The 8,799-nt window shown below is 55.9% G+C and overlaps 1 long non-coding RNA gene across 1 annotated transcript; it reads right to left on the bottom strand.

The window, feature by feature from the left end:
- Positions 1-3,436: 3,436 nt before the first annotated feature.
- Positions 3,437-6,991, bottom strand: LOC111767029 (uncharacterized). Its single transcript, XR_009186041.2, has 2 exons — positions 6,538-6,991; positions 3,437-3,845 (listed from the first exon to the last, which is right to left on the bottom strand). It is a non-coding gene; the product is annotated as an uncharacterized lncRNA (long non-coding RNA).
- Positions 6,992-8,799: the final 1,808 nt, after the last annotated feature.

Below are 8,799 nucleotides of genomic sequence, written 5' to 3' on the forward strand. Positions count from 1 at the left end.
ACTGGGGCAAAATCCCCACCTCCATTCAAGACAGGGACCAATAGCCTCAGATAAGTGAGGTCCTGAAGGGAGCTGGGACCTGAATGACAGGGGAGGGAGAGCGCAGCAAGTCCAGCACCGGCGAGCTCCCACTGCTTGGGCCCTTCAAATACACAAGTGCACACAACTGGTCCATTCGTTGCACCAAAGAGTTCTAATAAAAGGACCCACTATTATCTGGGACCACTGTCTTTTTTCTACAATCACTGGTTCCTGGAAAATGAAATAGAGAGATAGGGAATGAAGAAATAAGAACCTTGGTTAGAGGACTTTAATTATGGGGGTGCAGCCTGCCATCACAGATCCTGGGCCCGAGAGAGAGCAGAGCCCTTCCCAGCGAGCCACAAAGCAGGCAAGGAAGGTGGCCGTCCTGGTTAAAGGCTACGAAGTGGAGGGAAATAAGTGCCTTCCACACTGGACATCCCACAATGAGCCTGTGGGTAGCACTTTTCCCCCTCACTTTTAAAAAAAGAACTTTTTGTTGTGAAGTGATTTTGAATTTACAAGTAAGTTGTCAGAATAGTACAAAGAACTCCCATGTATCCATCACCCATATTCATTATTTTTAAAAAAACATGTTGCCACATTGGTTTTACTATTCTCTATTTATATGCATATCATTATTATTTTCTGAACCATTGAAGAGTAGGCTATATACATCATTGCCTTTGGCCCCTTTTATTTTTAAGTTGTATAACTGACGCAGCAAAATAGAGATAGCAGAACATTAAAGATTGCGCCAAATCCTACTGCCCTAATGCCAATATTTTCAATTAAAAATTACTCCAGGGAGCGGATGTGGCTCAAATGGTTGAGTGCCTGCTTCCCATATGGGAGGTCCCAGGTTGGGTTCCCAGTACCTCCTAAAAATAACAACAACAACAACAAGCAAAATAAACAACAACAACAAAAACAACTCAGGGGAGCGCATGTATCTCAGTGGTTGCATGCCGGCTTCCCATAGACAAGGTCCCAGGTTCAATCCCGTGCCTCCAGTATCTCAAAAAAATAAAAATAAAAATAAATAAAAATACTCCATTCTCTGTCCATTTGCATATATGAATTTTGTGCAGCCCAGATCTCTTGAAGTATATTCACTGAGTGATTCATTCACTAATTCGTACGTTCCTTCATTCATTCAAGAAACACTTGAGCATCTCCTACAGTCCAGGCCTACAAAACAAATCAAACCATCACACCATTTTAAGTTACAAAATGTGGTAACTGCATTGAGGACAATTTTAGCTCCCTCTGACCCACTCCTCCCACTGAAAAATGTACCTTGCTTTATGTCAGAGATGTTGATATGGTTGAGATTTTTTTCTGGTGACTATTTATTACTAATTTTTCCATCAACTTCCAAAAAAGTGTTTTAGGTGGTTAAACTAAAAACACACAACCCTACAATTAATCCAAAAGTTAAAATGGAAATCAGAAACTGCCCAACTCAGTCTTATTTTCTAAACTCCAGGAAGCCATCCCTGTGTGCTTTGCATATCGTCACTTAGCGAGAAGGTATTAGCTTTATTTTCTTTGATTTGTGTTATCAGAACAGTTGGTATTTTGTTTTCCAAATATAAAATTATGGGGAGCAGCTGTAGCTCAGTGGTTGAGTGACTGCTTCCCAAGTGCCTGGGTTCAGCCCCTGGTACTTCCTGAAAAAAATTACATGGAAATATTTAAAATGTCTTTTTAAATAGCACAAAGCACTCCTCTCCTATGAGCAAGTTCGGAATCACTTTTCTCAGAGGAAGGAAGATGATATCTCCTGGAATATGACAACAGGATAGGTTGGCATGTTTGATCATTATATTTGGCTCTGAGCTTCCTGGGAGCCAAGGCAAAAAGGAACCATGATGGTTTATACTGTTCAAATTATCTGTTAAAAGCAAACTTTGTTTACTTTTGAAGGACAACAGAGATGACAAAATCCCCCAATGGGCTGAGAGAGAATCTGGACCAGCACTGGCTGCCTGCCACCACCCCTCTGTCAGTCAGTGGCAGAGGGGACTGATGGCTGGTGGAAGGAGTGCCCCCTTTACACTGAGGTCTCTTGGGGACCCAGAAGGCTTCCAGAGGTCAAGATTACAGTGCCTTCCACTGGGGAGGGGGCCCTGTAGGCGGGGCTGTAGGGTGGGGCCTGATGGGGGGCAAGGCAGCACCTCAGAAGCTCCGCTGAGCCAGGAAGCCCCTCAGGGGAAAGGCTGGGCCTGGGGAGAAATTCCCTGTCCTTCCGCGCTGAGAGCCCTGTCGCCGCACCAGCCCGGAACCGGAAAACTGGGACCAGACACTCTCCACCCCAGCCCTAGAGCCTTGGGCTCACCCAGATCCCCAATTCAGACACACAGAAAGGAGACAGGGAAGGCAACTCCTTGAGCAAGGGGGAAAAATCACTTCCGTAAGAAGTTCGAAATGTGTGCACCCAAACAGACCAAGAAGAAGAAACAATCAAACTGGAAGAGGAAAAGTTACCTTTAATGGGAAGATCAAGGGGCAATGGAGTTTGGTTCTCCACAATAAGTAAAAATCCCACTTTGTACATCTGAGTGAAACGTGTACATTTCAAACCTTAATTAGACTTTTCCGTTTAAGGCAGATAATCGAGAAAAAAATTATCAGATATTTTACAAGAAAAAAGGCTTAGATGCAACCTTTGTGAACTTTATTTCTTTTTCCTCAATATAAAAATTGTCTGTGGGACCCTTATTCTCAGTCATCGACAATTTACTTTCTGCTTTCTCATTATCATGACTTTTTGTTGTTTTTCAAAAACCAATCTGCACAAGCCTTAATCCATCAGGCCACACCTGTGTTTGTCTTTTTATTTGTTAACCAGTCTCTGACAAAACGTTTAATTCTTGGGTTTTCCTTTTTGTTCCTTTGAAGTTTAGACAGAAAGTTCAGTGTTAAGAAAAAACCTTTCAAAAAGGATGCTAAGCATATATTTTTAAATTGTTTGCCTTTTCTAAATCTGTGGAGCTATGTGGATGGGAAAACAAGTGCTCTGGGAAGGTAGAATGTCAGCACCAGGCTGACACAGGTCTCCCCATTTACCAGAAGTGTGACCTTGGCAAAGTCACTTTAAGTCTTTGAACCTCAGTTTCCTTCACCTTTAAAATGGGGACTCTGGCTCAAGGGGCTGCTGGGAGGGTAATAGAGTACTTACCGCGGGACCCAGCCCCAAGGTGAGCCAATGACAAATATTTGTGCTGCTACTTGTCGTTGTTACTGTATTTTTACGACTTTTTCTTTTTTGTGTCTGTTAGAATCTACACTGGGACATCAGAAATTGAACCTGACCAACTAAATAGATTTTGATGAGAAGAGACCATGGCAAGAACTGAAAAAGTAATGTTTCCATTCTATATTCCGAAAGAAAACGAGTCTAAGGCATTCATTCTGTAAATTAACTAAAATTTTGTATTTTAAAACAAAGTATTTTCCCTTTCTCCTAATATTTTTTTGAAAAATACCTGTAGATACAGAGATAATTAATGAAACCACTAAGAAGTTCATAACACAAAAGCTACTTTGCAACCTTTTTTAAAAGACAGAATTGGAGTCTGAAAAAATTCACATGGGGAGGGCAACAGGCAGAGTGTTTTAAAATGCAGGGAGACAAGTCGAAGCAAGAAAGAAATTTTGGCTCGGAGGATGCCTTCCTTTTAAAGTTCTCAAAGAGTACAGTATTTCCTAAGTTAGGGCAAATTCATAGAATACACGAAAGTTGGACGCGTGATAGAATAACCAGCTGACTTTTTGTGGTTTCTTCTGCGAACACACAGCCACTCAGAACCAAAGATCACCTGTGAAATAAGGAAGCAGAAAGGCTTTATTTATGGTCATTATAGTTTCTGCCTAAGCAACTCAGGAAAAGCACAAACTAATAGCCCCGGGGCCTGTGGGTGGGCGGGGTCAGGGATAAAGAACTGGGGCACGCACCCCAGGACCTTGAGGCAAAATTGGCTGGAGAAAGGAGAGCTGGAAAAGGTTGTGAGGGTCGCCGGAAGATGTTTTTTTTTTTTTCCATCTGAACCAGACAGCTGTGCCCATGAGGCTGGCCTAGCCTGGCCAATGGGGCCATATAAAAAACGTGCTCCGGACATCTTAATACCCGAGGTACGCGAGCTGGTGGGCGCGCAATGCCCGGTTCCGCGCTCGCCACGCCTCTGGTGGTGCTCAATGAAGTTTAAAACCTTTCATTAAAAAACAACCGTCTGAAGCCACGGCCTCCACGTTGTCCCCGTGCACGTTAGCAAACCTGCAGTGAGGACCTACTCCCTGCAGCTGGCTGGCGCAAGATTTCCCCCCAAAAATGTTAATCAAGACTCAGAAGCCTCGAAGCAGCGCTCTTGGGGATGCACCACAGGGCTCGGCAGCTCGGCCGGCCTTCCCTCCAGCCCCCGGCTCCAAGTTTCCTCCCCTCGGTAGGGTGTGGGGCACGCCGGGTACGGAGGCCAGACCACGCGACGACTCGGTTCACGGAATGGTCGTCCCTGCGGCCTTCCAGGGCCGGACCTCAGACCCCTCCCCACGCGGCTCCTTCCCCACGTCTCAATCCAGGTCGTCACACCTTAAAACAATCGAGTGGCTTTGAAACAATCGAGTCTCAGGGCTCACATTCAGCCCACCTAGGGGGCTCTGGGAGGCCGCGCAGCCGACCCGGGGGAAGCGAGGTGAGAGTTTGGGGGGCCCTGGGCGCCGGGAGCGGGGCTCGGCCGGGAGCAGGGCTCCGCCACGCCGCAGCCGCGCGGCTCCCTTCCGGAAACCTGCGCTCCGGCGCCGCGGGTCCCGGGCAGAGAATTCAGCCAGGTGCGGTCGGCCCGCCAGCGCCGTGGGGCCCGAGAGCCCCGGGTTTTGTGCCCTGGGGAGTGCGCTGGGGCGCGCGGGCCGGGAGAGGACGCCGCGCCGGCCCGGGACCCCGATTCGCCGCCCCCCACCCAGGCCGCAGCCGCCCCCCGCGAAGGCCGGGACTCCGGCCCCAGGCGAGGCTTAAAAAGAGCCGGGCGAGATCCTAGCCACAGGAAGGAACGTCTGTCTTTCCTTTAATGTGTAAAAAGGTTCGGCTTCTGGCCGGGAACACCCCCGCCGCAAGTTCCAGCACACCGGGGCCCCTCCCCGCGCACCCCCGGCCGCCGTCGCCTCCGGGGCCGGGCGCAGACACGCTGTCCCCGGGGCCGGATCCTGGGAGCCCAAGTGCCCCCTGTGGCCGGCCCGCGCCCGGCCCCGCGGGCCTGGGAAGGCCGAGGCGGCCGGCGCGGGGGCCCAGGAGGAAGTTGGAGCCGCGGGGCCGGGAGGGGGGCACGTTGGCGCCGCGGGCCGGGCGGAGCGCGGGGGGCCGGGGCCACCCCGGGGCGCCGCGCCCAGGCCCGCCGGGGCTCGCGTCCCCCCACGTGGCCGGCCGCCTAGAGTCCCACGTGGAAGGGGCGGAGGAGGAAGAGGGACCCCCACCCCGGCCGCCGTGTCCCCCCCCGCCGAGGGCGTACCCGGCGAGGCGGGGTCCGGGAGTGCCCCCAGGCCCGGGCCCCTCTCCTGCCCGCCGCGCCTGTTGGCACTTTCGCGGAGCCACTAATCCCGAGAGAGCCCATTTGTAGTGGGGAGTAGCTGTAGGGGGCGAGGCCGGCCCATGTGGGGTTGTGTCATTGGTTTGCAAAGAGAGACCCCGCCTTTGCCCAAAAAAAAAAAAAAAAAAAAAAAAAAAAAAGCGGGGAGTAGCGGGTGGCGACCCTCGCCTCGCCTCCCGCCTCGCTCCTGCGCCGCCCGAGGGCACCGGCAGGCGCGACCCGCGCCGTTTCTCTCCCTTTCCTTTTCTCGCCGGGTTTTTTCCTCCTTTCCCGGGGAGGAGAAAACAAATAAAGAAGAGCAAATAGCTGCGAGGCGCGCGGCATCCAGGACCTTCCCTCCCCCGATCCAAGTTGGAATTAGCATCCTCTCGGGGGTGAGCGCGGCGCGGGGCGGGCGCGGGCTGGGGACCCCCAGCGCAGCCCCCTCCCCGCGGGCGGGCGCGGGGCCGGGGTGGGGGGCCTGGGAAGCGGGGTGGGCGGAGGAAGGGGGTGGGGTGGGTGGAGAAGTAGGAAGAGGCTCGGCGGCGAGGGGAGGAGGAAGGGAAGGGAAAGGAAGGGAAGGGAGGGGAGGGAGGGGAGGGAGGGAGGGAGGGAGGCAGGGGGAGGGGCGGGGAGCAGGAGAGATTAAGTTTTTGTGTGTGTGTCCCTGTGTGCGTGTGTCATTTTAAGGTGGCTCGGGAGCGGCCCGGAGGAGCTGGCGGCGGCCCGAGGAGCGAGGGACCGAGCCGGGAGCCATGCTGCGCTGAGGGGGGGCCGCACCGCCGCCGCCACCGCCACCGCCACCGCCGCCGGGTGGGGTGGGAGGGGCGGGAGCCGCTGCCGCCGCCGCCGCCGCCGCCTCCCGGGTGGGCGCCCTTCGCCGTGGACGCCGGCGGCCCGGGACGAGGTAAGGGGGACCCCGGGGAAGGGCTGGGCGCCGCCGCCCCCGCCTCACCTGCGGCCGCGGGCGGGGGGCGCCGAGCCCGCGCCTCACTGCGCCACTCCGGGAGGAAGAGGAGGGCGAAGGACACGGAGTCGGCATCCGAGGACATCTTTGGCCCGCGTCCCCGACCCTGTGTCCCCGCCGGGCGTCCGCGGGTGGGCGCCGGCCCCGGGGGTCCCCTGCGGCCGGCCCCCGCCGCCGATCGCGCCCGCTGGCCGCCGTCCGCGCGAGGATATTTGTTGTTGTGATGAGAGTTGATGAATGCGAAGTAGGCGGTCACCTTCCTTCCCATCAGGATTGGCAAAAAAAAAAAAAAAAAAAAAAAGGAAAGGAACCCCGAGAGCCGCGGCGGCGGCCGGAGTGCGGCGGCGTTGGCGTCTCGGCCATGGTTTCCTAGGTGCCCCCGGCTCCTGCTCCCGGGCCCGGTGGGTGCGCGCGCGGGGGCCGCCGGCGACCCGGGCCGAGCGCGCGCCGCGGGGACAATACGGCCGGCTCCCCGGGGACCGGGAGTCCGAGCGCGCCCGGTGCGGCGGGCCCCGCGCCCGCGGGGGCCGAAGCTGACGGGGGTGGGGGGGCGAGGCCGGGCCGGGTCGGGCGCGGGGCTCGAGGCCCCCGGGGGCGCGGCCCGGGTCGGCGGGGAGCCCGCGCGGCGCCCCCGGGGCGCCAGCGAAAGCCGGGAAGGAGGCGAAGTGGAACCCTTTTGTTTTGCCGGCCCCGCATTGTTGGCCGCTCCGGGCAGCCGGGCCCCATCTGCCGCCGCGCGGGGCCGGGCCCGCCAAAGTCGCGGGCGGGCGGCCGGGGCGCGGGGCGGGCGCGAGCGGGGGCCGGGCCGGGCGTTTCCTCCGCGGGGCCGTGCTCCGCGGGCACCACTTCCTCTTCGGCCGCCGCCGCCGCCAGCCCGGCCCTCCCGCCTCCCCGCGCCCGGGCCGCACTTTCCGGGTGGGGCACACCGAAAAGAGAAAAGTTTAGCGGGAGAGGGCGCGCCCCGGGGCGGCGGCGGGAGGGCGGCGGGGATCCGGCGCGGCGCAGGGACAGCCGGGTGGCCGTGGCCGCCGCCGCCGCGGCGCAGGACGGACCGCGCGGCCGAGCGCAGCAGCGCCTTTCTTTCTCTTCCCAGCGCCCCGGGGCGCGGCGGCGAGAGGCGCGCGGGAGCCGGGGCGCGCCGCGGCCTTTCTCCCCAGCGCGAGGCCCGCCGGCCGCAACCCCCGCCGCGCCCCCGCGCCTGGAGGCCGCGGGCCCGGGAGCCCCGCGCTGGCCGCCGGCCGCGCCGAGCCCCACTCGCGCGCGCACACTCCCGCCGGGGGCTCGCTCCCTGCCCGGAGGCGACGGTAGCGGACATGGAGTCTGCGTGTGTGCGCGCGAGTGCTTGCGGGTTTCCCCCGCGAGGACTTGTCCCGGAGGCAGCCCGAGCTTGAGTTGCTTCCAGGGATCACCCACGTTTCGTGTTTTGCAAGGCAGAGGAGGAATTTCGCGTAGAGATCCCGGCTCGCTCTGCGTGCTCGGGTGAGAGGCAGCTGGCAGCGGCCTACGGCGTCGTGCCTGGCTTCCTTGCCCTACCCGGGTAAACAGATCTTTTCTGGATTTTTTCCCCCTTTTTTTCTTTAATGGTAGGAGATCGCTAAGTTCTTAGAGAGGCAGATTTGAGTGGCTGGAAGGGTAGACAAGAGAATTCTGTTCTATAAATATGCATTGGGAATTTAAAATGCTAAGTGACTGATTTGCAATTCTGTTGGATATTCTAGAGACGGGTATATTTTTATCTGACATGGATAATTTGGAGGGGACGTATTTTGGAAAGTTTACGAAGTGATTCTGCTCCTAACTTCCACGAAATAGTTGCAACTCTTCTACTAGGCAGCTGGGTTCAGAGACAGTTTAAAAATTAGCCTGCGTTCGGTGTCTTTCTCTTCTCAATGTAGAACCGAGTCCGTTTTCACGAAGTTCTGAGAATTCCGCTGCTTTTTAAAAAAATCGGTCTCTTGCATTTTGAATTAATGGGGCTTTAAATACAGGATCTTGTTTTTATAATTACTTCGTTTGAAGGAGTAATACTCAAAATGTTTAACATTTCCAGTCAGAGCAACTTGAATATTGAAACAGAATTTCTTCTTTGTTAAGTAACAGAGACTACTGTATCCCAGAGTTGAAACATTAAATATTCCTTAGTCTGGCATCGGGTCTCTGAACTGCTCTGACACTTTCCTGTAAACACCCCAAACGCACCTTATTTATTGCCCCTGAAAGAAAAGTGAATGAGATGGTAGCTTTCAAGCA

The sequence above is a fragment of the Dasypus novemcinctus genome, chromosome 6 (genome assembly GCF_030445035.2).
Source record: "Dasypus novemcinctus isolate mDasNov1 chromosome 6, mDasNov1.1.hap2, whole genome shotgun sequence".
In the NCBI taxonomy this organism is placed as follows: domain Eukaryota; kingdom Metazoa; phylum Chordata; class Mammalia; order Cingulata; family Dasypodidae; genus Dasypus; species Dasypus novemcinctus.